This window comes from Falco peregrinus, chromosome 14 (assembly GCF_023634155.1).
Source record: "Falco peregrinus isolate bFalPer1 chromosome 14, bFalPer1.pri, whole genome shotgun sequence".
Classification (NCBI taxonomy): domain Eukaryota; kingdom Metazoa; phylum Chordata; class Aves; order Falconiformes; family Falconidae; genus Falco; species Falco peregrinus.
In genome coordinates, this window is record NC_073734.1 from 2,000,881 (window position 1) to 2,015,792 (window position 14,912).

Consider the following 14,912-nt stretch of genomic DNA (forward strand, 5'->3'; position numbering starts at 1 on the left):
GTGCTACGTGGATGTCCTCCATTTGAACTTCCAGAGAAACCCAAACCCGCGTGTCACTGTCACACTCTGCCCTGATTTTAAAGAGGAATGTGAATGAAGCGGGAGCACGGTGGCGAGCCCTTCTTGTTCTCAACCTGAGCATTTTTCTGGCAGCTTCCTGTCCATTTGAGCCTACCCTCATTTCTGGATCCTCACACTTGCCTTCCACATCCTCACCCCAAGTAGTTGCCTCAGGCTTCTCCCCCTACATTCAGCTTTGTGACTGTGGGCAGAGGCTGCCCATGCTTAAAGGAGACTCCCATCTCCCAGGTGCCAGGTGCCCACGGCTCCTCTGCCACTCCTCGATACACTTCCTACTTCACACTTCCGAGCTTCAAAGTACTGCACAGATATTAACCAAGCTTCTCTCCAACTTCCTTTCAGTTCTTCCCCACAAACTTCCTAGGTTGTTGCCTCGTGATGATCTGTTTGGCCTGGTCTTGTCCCTGAACTGTTCTTTCCTTGCTTACTGAACCTGAGAATTTTAGGTATCTCTGGGACGGATTGCTGTGTTTCCTTTTGATTTATCTTTAAGATTTTATAAACACGATGCACACTTATAATCTATCCATAACAAATACATACCAAAAGGAAGAACTAACTGGTAGGGCAATAACAGCAAAAAGAGATTCCTCTCTCTCCAACGGAGAGAAAGCAGCTTGGCTATTTGAGATGACTAGACTAAAGAAATTCAAAATGGTCATAAAAAAACAGCACTGACTCTTCCAACAATTTGCTCCATCACTAAGTCATTAAGAATCAAATGTTGGAGGCTGACTTCAATTGGGAAATCAGTTTCTTCAGCCCTATCCAGCCAGTAAGTAATTCGAAAGGGTGGCTTTGCACCTCATCCTGTCGTTATGTTTAATTTTGATATATACTTACGGTTTCCTCCAAAAGCGTTTCTTTTTCAGAGTCTACTTTTGGGTCACATACTGGAGTTTTATTTGTAATCGTTTTACTGCAAGCACAGATCCCCTTTGTTAGAGCCAACTCAAGCTGAGCCACTTAAAAATGAATTGCCACTTGTATTCTCCACAGCTATCTGTGCATACGCATTTCATTATAAATCAGCTACTGTAGAAGTAATGTAGGTGTTACAGCCTGGTTTAACAGGTTACAAGTCGTCAGAGACTGAATTTCTGTGAAATACTTACAGTCCCCAGCCTGGTCTGCCACCTGCTGAGCGAACTGCACTGGCTCTCATCGGATGACCTTTTGGAGTGGGGAGAGGAAAAAGAAATAAATCCCATTCAGTTCATCTGAAGATAATTTTTTTAGAAGAAATTCTAAAGTTACGGTCACTCACCAGGTGTGGGTATTTTTAGCTCTTGGGGGCCCAGAAGACATGGTACTGCCGGTTGTCTTGCTACAGGAACCGGAAAGCCCTTGTGAATAAATGCAAACAGTTGGAAAATAAGCTCTAATAAATACTGTATTTCAAAAGCATATGTTGAAATAAAACTTAACAGACCGCTGACTGACAGAGAGGAAGATTTAGAAAGTTTGGTGGCAGTCACCTGAGCAGCAGGTGTCACAGTCACAAGTGGTCGTGCAGGCGGTGACGGCGGCTGTCGCTGCTGCTGCTGCTGAATCTCCTTATGGAGCCCTGTTGTGTAGCCGGTTCCATTGTGGAAGTTGTTCACAGCCTAGAGGCAGAAGAACATGGACAAAAAGATCAAAGTGTCAGATTATGATGACAATAGATGAAGAAAAGCCTCCACAGGGTAAAATGACTTGTATAGTCCTGTACATGCTATCAAGCCTAGAGTAAAGCAGCACACAGAGATAGGAACACATCACATGAAACACTGCTATTAAGGACTGGTAGCTCAGAGTATCTGTAGTTAAAGGACTTCAGTGTTAACAGCGACTCTGAGAGGCAGGCAAGCATGTTTAGACAAAAGTTTGACCTGAGTTTGCCTGATTATCTCTAAAGAGTTGTCAGCTTCTGTAACAACAGACAATGCATTTGAAAAGTAAATGCAGCCTTATTCAGTTTATCCTTCTTTAAGGAGATGTCAATAATTTCCTCCCTTTCAGCTTTTTACAAACAGACTTTCCTTACAAACAGCTGATGAAAAAGTCACCACGTTACCTGGCGCAGGAAGTTGTTGGCAACTAAAGCGTCAGGAGAAACACCTGTCTGATGACACGCCGGGCAAGTATGTTCCTCCGATTCCAGTAAAGCTGTTCTAATACCTGTGTGTAATTAGAAGCGTCAAAATAGGTTTCAGCCAAAGTAGGGAACTCTTTGGGGTTCTCATCAATTATAAGAACACACAGACGATTAATGGCTGGATATGGTCTTGAATGGAGAGCATGAAGCTATAAATGGTCATTAGTGTAAAAAATGCCCAGTATGCAGCAAATCGCTATACAGTTTTGACATTTCCCTGTTGTAACAGCTGAAGACCATAGAGTGGGCTGTGTCCTGATGTTTGGACTAGTCTTTTTTCTACTACCGAGTACAGCAAGAAGCCACCAACATCAAGGCTAATGAACAAAGCACATCTCAAAAAGCCATGAGTCGGTTCGAGTTTTGAAGGTTTAACCAACTCCTGTGGCAAAGAATGTAGATTAAATGCCCGACTGCCTGTTTGTGGCGGAGCAGAGTCAGTCACCAGAGCTGGCTCTATAGTTGTGTATGAGAGAAAGAGCTGTGGACAAACTACGTGCATTCCATATCTAATACTGTATTCACCTGCACAATTATGCACTCTTCTCGTACTCGACCTTCCGCATGTGAAGAAGATTTGACTAGATACACAGAAAGGGAAAAAAGCTCTTTGGCCTTTGGGGTTTTTTTCCCCCCCCCCCCCCCATTACGGAGAAGAGGCCTTTCCTACTCCGGGCGTACTGAAGTATGAAATAGACCTGGTAGCACAGGTGATCTCCTATTCCTGCTTTCAGAAGATCTGATGTGGTGTTTTGGATTAAAAAACACGGGAGGGGAGTTTACTCCTTACATTACATTACGCACTTACATTCGTCACAATAACTTGCTCCACAGCATGGAATAAGTGCTGCATCCGTCACTGGATCTTTACAAATGGGACATAACAACTCGTTTGGAACAGGCCTGTCTGCGGAGGAGGAGGAGGGCTCCTCTGGTAAAAAGGGTGGCTTTTCCTTTTTCTCTCTAGCATAAGCTTCCCTGGAGGGCAGGTGGGGAAGGAAAAAGAAAAAAGTGAAAGATGGGAAAGGAAAAATTTTCCAAGCTTTGGATTTTATCAAACTAAGGTGATAGATGGAAGTCTTCTCACTCCACATTGGCTTTCTACAACGTAGGCATTTACGCTAAATGACTTCTCTAGAGCCACACTATCAGAAGAAGAAGGAGGGGGGAACATTTTTCCTTCTGCAGAACTCTCCCATCCGTTGGATCAACTACGAAATGAGCTCAGACTAGAAAAATAATTGCTTGACAGCTAGAGAGCAGGGGAAAGGAATCCCACCTCTCCTTTGCCAGAGGGTAAGTGCAAATTGCTGGATCAGGGTAAAGTTCGTCCCCAAGTAATTTCATTTTGTAAATGAAAGAAGTCTGTGCTACAGCTTCTACAACAGGAGATCCATGACAGAAAAAGGGAAGTGCTACCGAGTGCACTTTCCAACAGCCACTCCTGTCAGCACACAGCAGTAATTTCTTAGTTTATAGCAACAGGAACACTTCAGCCCGTTTCACACATGAGATTTGTTAAAAGTCAGAGGAGGAGGAAATCTCAGTCCAAGGGCTATTTGTTAAATTTTGCAAGAAGCCTTTGAAACATAAACCAGAAGCAAAATGAGCATTCAGAGAGAATGATGCCAGCTGGAAACACTACTGAAATGCCTTGCAGAAATACAGGTTCTTAGCATACCCCAAGGTCAGCCAGCTTCCCGGGGCATGAACAGTAGGACTACTCTATTTCAATATGGGAAAGTATTGCAGATTTTAAGGTTAAGATACGACGGTAGTGCTTCCTCCCTCGTAATTAGAGGCTGGCCACCTCGGCTGCATTGCCACTCAGACATTTACGCATGGTTGCTCTCATTCGCATTTTGGTCGGTCCGATTAATTCCATACTTACGCATTAATAGTTGGTATCGCGTATTTCCCAGCCTTTGTCAGCATGGCACCTTTTGTGTTGGGATCCTTCACCTCCACCAGGAAACTCCTTGGAATTCCGGTGCTCCTTTTAATTCTGCGAACAGGCTCCACATTTTTGTCCTGTTGAGAACAGAAATGCAGACATCTCTCCTCTTCAGACGCACACTTAAAATGACGTTTCAGAGATAATTTTAAGCAGCGAAAGCCTTTAATCCCCTCCTTTTACCTAACATAATGGCTGCTCGACTCAAACTCCTGCTTTCCCCAACGAGCATAGCCAGGACGTACCACAGGTTTGAGCAGAGTTTTGAACCCAGTCGTCATTCTTTGGCTTAACTTCAGGACCCTTCCGGGTGAAACAGCCCTTTGCTCACCGTCCGCTCAGAGCAGAGGCACAAACCTGTTCCCCCTCCAAAGCCCCTGGGCAACGTGTGAGAGCTTAATTCAGGGTCTCCAAATCAGCCCCCATGGAAACTTACATTCACATCTATATAGGAAGGCTGAATTCATCCCTCCTGCACGTACATTCAGGGACTGATGTTAAACGGCATGAATATTCAGCCAGAGGCTTCTGTAGTTAAAACTGACAGATACTCAATAGACGGGGTCGACAGAAACCTCTTGTTTTTAGAGGAAATACCAACAACTTTGAACTGTCATTAGAAAGAGTTAGAACCAGGAACATTTCCAGTACTATTGAAATAGATACAAATATCTATGAAAGTTCACTGAGTAAGATCTATGGACATCTTTAATGTCTGTGACCTAGAGAAAAAAAAGTTTCACATTTAGAATTCCAAGTTTCCCTTGAATTTGGGAGGGCTTTGCAACATTGCCATGTAACATTTCGCCCCGAGAGAAACAATTCTTACTGGGAGTGTTCATGTCTTTGTCACATAAATGCCAAGGTAAAAAACCCTAAAAGCTCGGTAACACCAGAGGCCTGCCCCAATCTTACCCTATTTACCGGGCAGTTCTTGGCATAGTGGCCAGGTTTTCCACAGCAAAAGCAACTGGATGATGGTGGAGGCAGATCCAAGGGTTCCCTCAAGTAACTAGAAGGTTTGGGGGAAAAAAGGAAAAGGTATGCATGTGTCTCTCTTCTTAAAAGAAACATCTCCATACTTTTTCCATAACCTTTGAAGATCACATTTGATACTTACTTGGATGGATCGTATTCATGGCAGGACTGTATCATCATCGCCTTTATCTTATCCTCTTCGGAAGCATTGGCTTCAGCCAGGTTGGCAGTCTGTTTAACAGGTAATGGTTATTTGACACACACATTAGGCTACAAATAGGCTCTCTTTGTACCTTACATAAAGACTTGTGAAGCCAATCCAAGTTTTGTCCAAGCGGACTGAAGCTATGTGTAGAAAAAAGCCCACCAGCCAGCATTTTGAAGCTGGTCTTTAAGCTCCAGACTAGTCAAAGAAGCTAGCCACGGTACATTTAACTGAGAAAGATGTGTGCAAGTAGCAGTATTTACATTCTGCAGTGTCAAAAGGACACACAACTTCAGAGTCGTGGCAGTTGGTTTTGCTTGCTGAAATTCAGCTTCAGACCCAGAAGCATTAAAAGGAATCAAGCTTTCTATAATCCCTCAGCAAGAGAAAAGGTTCTTTTCAGCAGACATCTGACCATCATGTGCTGTAGGCAGTCCAAACCGCACGGTTCCGCCCCCTCCCCCACCGCCACTCGCTTCTTCATAGGAAGTGACTGAACTACAATTTTTTTCCAGTTGGCACTGTCCTTTTAACACGCAAATTGTAATATAAACCTTACGCAGAACTAGATCTTCGAACTATGGAAGCCAGATGGTTTTTTTTACACAGTACTTCTTCAAATGTTTCTATTACACACTAGTCCAGATACAAGCAGGGTCAAAGGGGGTGACTGTAAATTATTTGGAACTTCAAGCACCTATCCTACAGACCAACTGCTCATGTTTTCCTTTTTACATGCATTCACTCACAAAAGCAACCAACTAGTTTCCACATGTTATTTCATCTAGCTGTTCCATATACGCAGGAACATAATCCAGATCTCCATCTATGAAATCATTTCCAGTAACATTTGCAGAGAACTTTTATAGACACTTGACTGATTTGTCTGAACCCAAATGGTTTACAAAACACATCCAAAACCCACAACACATTTCTAGGAACAGACCACCATTCAAATATGGCATTCAATACATAGTCATAACAAAGCAGAAAAGTTCTTACTACACATTGCCTCCTGTGCCAGCCTGCACTAAAGAGGCTAGGGTAACAGTTCGGAGCTGCTTTGTTACCTATCTCCGTATTTCTGAAATCTTTGAATTTCTCAAAAGCTTGGACAGTTTTCCACATTTTAGAGTAAATTTCACATGACTTTACAGAACCAAGGGACAGCCCTGAGGGAGACCAATGTCTTTTGGTGGCTGCTTCCCAAACTAATTCTGCACACACCTCCACCCCCACCCCCACCCTGCCGCAAAATGTTAATTAACACAATTAAATTTATTAAGAAAATAAATAAATGCAGCGAGCGAGGGAAGACGTTCCCAGTGGGAAGGATTTCTTTCTCTTGGACATGAGCTCTGGCCTTCATTTTCAGAGGAAAGAACTAGCTCCTCTGCGTTAGGCCCTGCCTTCTCTAGTCTTTGTAACTTTAAAGACTATGCTTTTAATCACTTCTGTGGCTAGCACTACGCCTCTTCACCAAGTGCAATCACTAGTGTTTCCCCAGACAACGTTACACGTTGCTGAGCACAAAATACAAGCAGTTCCATTACAAAATATGCTTTCAGGCGGTCACGTCTGCTGATGTGCCTCGCATAAACACTGGCACAGTCCTATCAACAATTAGGTGCACTTGCACACTTTTCACAGTCTGCATGTAAACAAATTAGGTTGCGTCGTCCTCTATCTGTATGCCACAATTCAAGCAGTCCCGCACCATTCAAAGAATGGATCTGTAACTGTAATGACTAAAAATTCAAAAACAGCCATGCAATTGTCCATGTTCCAGAAACACGTCTGTTCCGGCTGTTGCAAAGGCCCTAGAAATGTCCATGACTTACAGCCAATTAAATCCTGCTGTAAAAATGGTGTTAGTTTCCAATGAACAATGAGCGGGACGTATGAAAAATGGTAAACAGCTTCTGAAGTGCTGCTTCTTTGTGTCTCGCAGATGAGTAACACTGCAGCATTACACTGAGGCCAATAAGGTGCTCCCCTTCCATCTTCCCAAGCTGGGAACTACTCTCTACAGGATAGTATCAAAGTAATATTTTAAAGTTAGGAGAAACACTCTGAATTATTAACAATTAATGTTTTGCTCATATTACAGCAGTTATCCAGCTAGAGAGCACAGTGTAAGGTTTGAAAATACAAGGATACACACCCACACCCACCCCTTTCTTTTTAACACTATTTCACAAGCAAGTACATCTAAGCATACCTTAATAAGCTGGGCCAGAGAAAGAGGTGCGGAAGGGTCGCCAATCTATTCAGAAAAATTAAACACATACTCAAGTTCTACAATCAAAACAGAGCAATAGTTCACCCCTACTGCTGTATGAAAGCCTGCGCTATATCCTCTGAGTGTCACTGGAAGAGCCACCTCCAAGCCAGTGGAATTTATACTTGTTCAAAACAAAGTCCAAACCTTAAACAGCTTAAGTATGCCTACGTTGTTAATGAGAAGAAACTAAAGCAACCAACCCCTCCTGAGATCAACCTATTGCTCAGAATACCTCAGAGGGGGACCCTTGTCAAATGCTCACAACTGCTTAAAAGACGGAGGGTTAAGGAAGCTGTCCATTTGCAGCTCGAAAGGATCTAAAAAAATTATTTCCGTTTATTTGAGTAGGAAGTGTCACTACAGGAAACATTGTCAGTGCAGTTTATAAATTAATCAGTTAATAGCTCATCATCTACTAAATGCACACAAGTATGATTCATGAATGCAGTATAGTTTTTGCGCTGTCTTTCATTTACTTTAATTAGACCCCAAGTTCACGAATTTCTAGATTAAGTTATCCTAAGAGCTTACAAAGTGATCAGATCCAGTGACCTAGAGCTCATGTAATGCCTCACTCCATTCTAGTGAAGAACAAGCAGTTATACTTACAGATGAAAACCAACCACCACCACAAAGTAATGTTTGTACTATGAGGGCTATTTTGAAATGCATCGTTGCACGTAGCATACCCCCCAAGGGCCAAGTGGAGATCTAGGCCATTACTAGTCAAGTGTCTCCTCGAGTTACTTATTCATGTCTTAGCAGCAGAACAACAGTGTTTTCTGACCGGAAGAAAAATGCTGCCCCTTTTCCAAATGTAAATTCAAAGTGGTGGCGTACTGAAGAGTGGCACCAAGTTCAGTGGTGCAAACCTTGAACCTACAAGCTCTAAAAATGAGCATACATTATCGGTACAACACACAGTCACACAAGAAATATTCTAGCCTATTCAGTACGAAATGCAATGCGTTACTAGGCACAAATACCATTATTCACATTAGAACCGCGCAAATGTTGGCATTGCTCAGTTTTCACTATGCTGAATCAAATACATTGGATTTACAGCATACACTATGTTTCACTGGAAAATATGTTTGAGATATATATATTATAAATATTATATATAAAACATATATATTTTATATATTTTTATATACATTAAAAAATTAGTACAAGGCTACATTTCTTAGACTTAGGTGCAGCATGTAGAAAAAAGTTTCAGCTTGTGTTTTTACATACCTCTTTTGATGTTCTACTCGCTGGCCCAGTTCGACTTCTAGAAGAAGAAAGAAAGATGATCAGAACTTAAAATAAAGCACTCGTAACCAACATAAAGCAGGGAAAACAGTTTATAAAACCTGAACATCAAAACATTGTGTACTGGTAGTCTTATGAATACGGAAATTTATTTCTATACATAACGTGTGCTCTCCTGGTGCATTCAGTGCAATTGAAATAAAACCCAAAATCCCATTCCTTCTTTGCCCCCAATGACTCTAAGATACAGAATACAGCAGTGCAAGAAGAAGTCCTCACATATTTTCTTTCTGCTCTCTAAGTACCAAAACTGTGAAGACTGTGCTACATTTTTCTGTTCTTAAATAGTCAGCCATCCAAATACGAAGGCACTTTCAGGCAATCTGTATAGCCCCACTACCACAAATAGGTACCAGATAGAGCACTTTGGTTTCTACACTCCTCTGACAAAACGAGAACAGTTGTCTGTAGAAAAGTGTTTCTTGGTGGAAGCCCAAGCACTGTGTTCAGGTACCTACCATACTTAGCCTAAAGTGACTACAAATAGCAGTAGAAACATCACCTGAAAGCAGTTCCTAGGATTTTCTGAGATCGAGGAGGCCTGTGTTAAAAAAATAAGAAAAAAAGTCTTGATTACCAGAACTTCCTTTAAGATCGTCTTGAACATGCTACAATATTTTAGGGAACACTTATGACACACAAGCCCTTGCCGAGATTCCACATACTCATTGGTCTGTACCTGCATGCTACTCATGAATCAAACATGCAACCGCCCATCTAGTTAACAAACAATTCATACCTCATCCAAAGCGTCCCACGAGCAGAGGCAACCCAAAGGCTGCTGTGCAAGTCCTGCACAAATAGAAAGGCTCATACTTCCTGCCACTGCTACACCACCACCAGGCTCGCGAGTACAGCCACGTACCTCCTGAAGATGAGGAAGCGCGAGGAAAAGCTTTAGATTACCACACCATGGTTTCTTCATCCACTTGCCTTGAGGAAGATACTACAAGGTGACTAACACATTCCTGAAGGCCTCTCCACCATGACAGCATGCATTCACCATTCCCAAACATTAACAGCTCTACCAGTTGTTTCCACAATGGTTCCAGCTGAAGGAATAGAAAGCTGACCTGCCTGATCCATTTGCAACTTTAGCAGAGCAGCGGCATTCATCCCTTATCCCCACGTGCAGGTGCTTCTTGGATCTTTGATGCTAGTGGCACCTAGCCTCTCATTTTAGGGCAGCATTCCAACACCAGGAGAGGGCGTCATCCAACCAGAAATGGAGGCTATATTGACAGCACTAAGCATCCCCATCTAAATTAACCCCCCAAACAAGGCCATGCTTAGCAGCACAGTGCTGTGGCATCCAGAAACTCTTGGTAGTGCCTGAAAGCACTAATATGCCCAAAGCTTACAGGAGAGCCACATAAATTCAGGGGGGTTTGCTTGCAGATGCTTCATGGGTACTAGGATGCTGCTGTACTGTTTGTTTGAGACACGCTGAAACTTGCCGGTATACTTTATTTATTGAGAACTAACATTAGAAAGACACGGCATAACCACAAGTCAATAATATCTACTAATGGTGGAGGAGAGGTCTGTCTTGAAGAAGGCTGGAAAACATGACCATTCAAACCATGCTGACGCAGCTGATACAGAACTGGACTGGACGAATACATCGATGACAGCAACAATGCTGTAGTCAGGCTTACATTTGAATATCTGCAATTGTAATCAGATCTCTGTCCTCCATAAATCTGAGGAATACAGCAGTAATACCTGGAGCACAGAGAGCAGCTTAGGGTGAAATCAAACTTAGAAAGGTAACTACCAACATTTGGGAATGTGCCCAACTGCTTTCTGAGCTTCAGGTTTGGAAAAGATCAACTGCTCCTTCACCGTCCTGGCACAAAAGGCAATACGCTTTAGGACGTTGCTCTTTTTCTCTTGCCCGACACAGGCATTGTCTTTAGGAAACTAATAGGAATCACTTAAGAATGAAACTTCTTGTTCGCACGGTTTGCCAGCTGGCCACTCTCAGTCTTTCCTCTGGAGACAGCATGCAGCCCCGCCACCCCCACCCCTCTGGGGTGTAAGAATACCCTGCCCCCCCGCCCCCAAACAAAGGAAGCAGTCAAAAACTGGGACTCGGACTGCTGGCAGATGGGAAGCAATTACCAGTTCACACTGCAATGTGTCTCTCCGTTTACTCTAAAAGCAATACACGCAAAAGCATGAAATAAGGAATCTCTCTGCACAGAGGAAACAGGATGGAGAACTTGACTCTCAGAAAAACCAACCCCAAGAACAAACCCAATTCAAACGTCTGAACAGCTACCACTGTTGGACTTTGAATGCCACGTCCCAGCGGGCTGAAAAATCTAAGTCTGCTTTGGGACAGATACATTCAAATCTGCCCTGTCACAACACAATTTAACAGCAGCTTTAACAAGAAAGAGACAACCGGAATGCCTCCGTAACCCAACAGCCACAAAGAAGGTGAACGCACTGAAACCCCTCCCAAAGAACACAACGCGTTATGGCTACTTACCCAAGGTCTGTCTTGCCGGTAGCTTTAACTCCTCTAACAGGGACTCTCCTAACAGTTACCGATGAGTGCCTTGGAATCAGGGCATTGTCATCTGTGTATTCTGAAAACAACATCAATACAGAGAAAGCATCAGTCAGTTCGTAAGAGTGATATTAATATGTCATGACATAGCACTTCAGGGAACCCTTTACGGATAGAAAAGCAACATTTTACACACAGCGTCATGCTTTTATCATGTCCACACACTCACGGTACCTTTCCAGAAATCTTCAGGTCTGATAGTCAAACACAAGCAGCAAAATCTTTTCCATTTGTTTTGAATCGTTTCAATGCCAACAGCAAAATGGTCTCTAAAGTCACTAAAGCAGAGTCTGCTAAAACATGAGGCTCTTTCCTGATCTAACTTTCATTGCTTTTGCTCCTGTTAGCTTACAAAACCCTAGAACATGTCTCTATAATAGCGAGCACGGAAGAGGACACCCCCACCCCGCCTCCCACCTTTTAAAACACATCCCAACCATCCATTTTGCCTTCCCACCATCTTCAAAAAGAGTCCACCATCTCTTTTTTTTCCCCCCAGTGATGTGTAAAATCCTGTTTACTTTTAGCTTCTATTAGCATTGCTTCTATTACGAGATTTCCGTGATCACGCGGCTCGGAAAACTCTGAACAAGTTGGCCATCTTCACTCAAGGTTCACTGAAGGGTCTTTCCAAGATCATGCCAACACTTAGTCAGGACTCCTGCACAAAGTTATAAAACCCACTACCATATCTCCACAGGGAGGATCTCCAAGAACCCCCTTTAGGCAGGACATCCAGGCCTAGTTCTTTCCTTCATCTTCTGAAGGTGACTTTAAGCACGTAGATGCTGTTCAATAAAAACGGAAAGTCACGGTTATGTATAAAACCCCAAAATCTGGCATACACATAAATGACACCGAAATGTATTCCTTAGCTTTGCTCTGACAACCGCTGGGGGATTTTTGCATTTTCACGGGGAAAACACCCTTACAAAAGTTCCAGTAAGCATCTGTGTCACAACCTGTACGTCTGCCTCTACCTGCATGTCTGTCTCTACTGCTGTATATGACACGCGATCCCGTAACACCCCCAAGACCCCTAACACCGTGCTGTTAAGTCTCCTCACAGATACTCTCCTGAACATGCTTTACCTATCTGTAGGTAAACAGCGTGTTTAGGTCCAACCACTTGAAAGGCTGGGGCCAAAGTTACAGTTACCGCAGCAGGCATGTTATTCTGTTTAAGTTTTAATACATCAAACAGGGAGAGGAAAAAATCCTATGAGTACACATTGTAACGACAAGACTGTTGTGGGAATGTCACAGAACCACAGGAAAAAAGAAAAAAAAACCCAACCGATAAAATTTGAATGTTTAAGGAATGGAGATGGTTTCCAAGTCTTTGTATTTCTGACAAGTCATATTCCAAAGTCTTTAATCACATGCAAGCTTTGCCAGACGGTAGATTACCAAACTGAAACAGCACACTCAGTAATACAAAACCATTACCGTCTCTGAGAATCAAGCACCATTTCTCAGATTCAAAAGAACTTAGGGTTTCTCTAAGAACATTTCTAGGTATATTCACCATAACTGATCTGCCATAAAACTTCAGTACTGCCCTGACACCGTTTAACACGCAGTACCACGACAAAAATGCACCGTTTGAAAGAAATGAAGAAATGATGCTCAATAGCATCTGAATGAATGTGTAGCATGGTGCAGCAAAGAAGCTGTATTAGCAAGAAATGCCAAGTATACTTTAGACAGAACACTCGTCTACAAGATGGCTTTCCAGGGTCTGCATAGATTCTCACTCACAGATACACTCTTGATCCAAAACGTTGCTACTGAGCAGTTTCTGCGGCAGCCAAGCACCGCTTTTCCAATGCGGTGGAGTAAAAGTAGCTGAAGACAAATTTCAGTCACCAAACCCACTTTTTTTTCCCCTTTAAATTAGCCACCCACTCCTTTTCTATCACGTTCAGCCTTCTCTGCCGGCTTTCAAAGAAATCCGGCAGGTCTGTGATGACAAGGCATTGTCCCACATTCCCTTATCGTTTTAGCTAGAAGGGTTCCCAGAAACCAAACCCCTTCCACGCGCGGTGTCGCACAGGGACCCCGTACGCTGCTGTGCCTGGCTGCGCACACAGCCCTGACGGCAGCTGCCAGCGCACAACCACGGAAGAGCAGCTCTGAGGCCCCAGCACAAGTCACCGCTGCCGGCCGTGGCCCAACCGCCTCACTGGCCGCCTGCGCCATCGCCAGCCGGCCGGTCCCCGGTCCCCGCGCCTGCCGCCCCCACGCACCTTCCATGGTCTGGGCGTTGGTGACCTGCAGGTCGCAGTGGGTCGCCTTCAGCCTCTCGCGGCCCATGATCTGGCGCCTGAGGTCGCGCAGGGAGATGTGGGGGCCGTGAAAGGTGACCACATCGGAGTTCAGCCTGGAGGAGAACTTGTAGTGGACACACGACATGGCTGGGGCCAGGCGGTGCCCGCTCCGCGATGGCACCTCACGCAGCAGCTGGCCTCGCGGCCCCCACAGCAGGTCAGGGCCCACCGAGGGGCTGGGGCCAGCAGCGCGGGCTGAGCCCGCCGGCTCCTCCTCGCAGCCCCGGTGGGAGGACGATGGGGACAGGCCCTGGCTCGGCCTCCGCTCCCTCCTCGCACCAGCGCTGCCAGGCCAAGCTGCTCGCTATGGCAACCCAGGCGGCTCCGCATTGTGACAGAGGGGCTCAGGGGGCCACTCAGCGCCCCTGGGGGAGGGGCCTTCATCAGCCCCGCCTGGGCCGCCGGTGTCCCTGCTGTCCCCCAGCCTGTCACCGCCCCGTGCCCTGTCACCCCCCAGGCTGTCACGGCCTGCTGTCCCCTCCTGTCACCACGCAGGCTGTCATGGCCTGCTGTCCCCTCCTGTCACCCCCATGCTGTCCCAATCTGCTGTCCCCTCCTGTCATCCCCAGGTTTTCACGGCCTGCTGTCCCCTCCTGTCACCTCCCAGGCTGTCATGGCCTGCTGTCCCCTCCTGTCACCACCCAGGCTGTCACTGCCTGCTGTCCCCTCCGGTAACCCCAGGCCTGTCCCTGCCTACTGTCCCCTCTGGTCACACTCCACACTGCCACTGCCTGCTGTCCCCTCCTGTCATCCCCAGGCTGTCACTACCTGGTGACATAAGCTACATAAGATAAAAAAGAAAAAAGAAAAAAACCAAAACGAAAACCTGCTTAGGTGAACACCAAAACACCCATGACTTTCTCAGACTCTTCACTACCCCACATGTGAGTCAAGGGACAGGATCTCCCAAAGGCTCTTTTGCAGGCACTTCCTGAAGACACCCCCACCCCCCACCCCACCCTGCTTTTCTACAAGTGCACAAAGAGGTGAAGAAGAGTTTCATGTTTAAGTTAAAGGAGGCAGTTTCTGAAATTAGCTTAGGTGAAAA

The 14,912-nt window shown here is 44.8% G+C and overlaps 1 pseudogene; it reads right to left on the minus strand.

Moving 5' to 3' along the window:
* Nucleotides 1-1,633: 1,633 nt before the first annotated feature.
* Nucleotides 1,634-13,949, minus strand: LOC129785701 (E3 ubiquitin-protein ligase RBBP6-like; annotated as a pseudogene).
* Nucleotides 13,950-14,912: the final 963 nt, after the last annotated feature.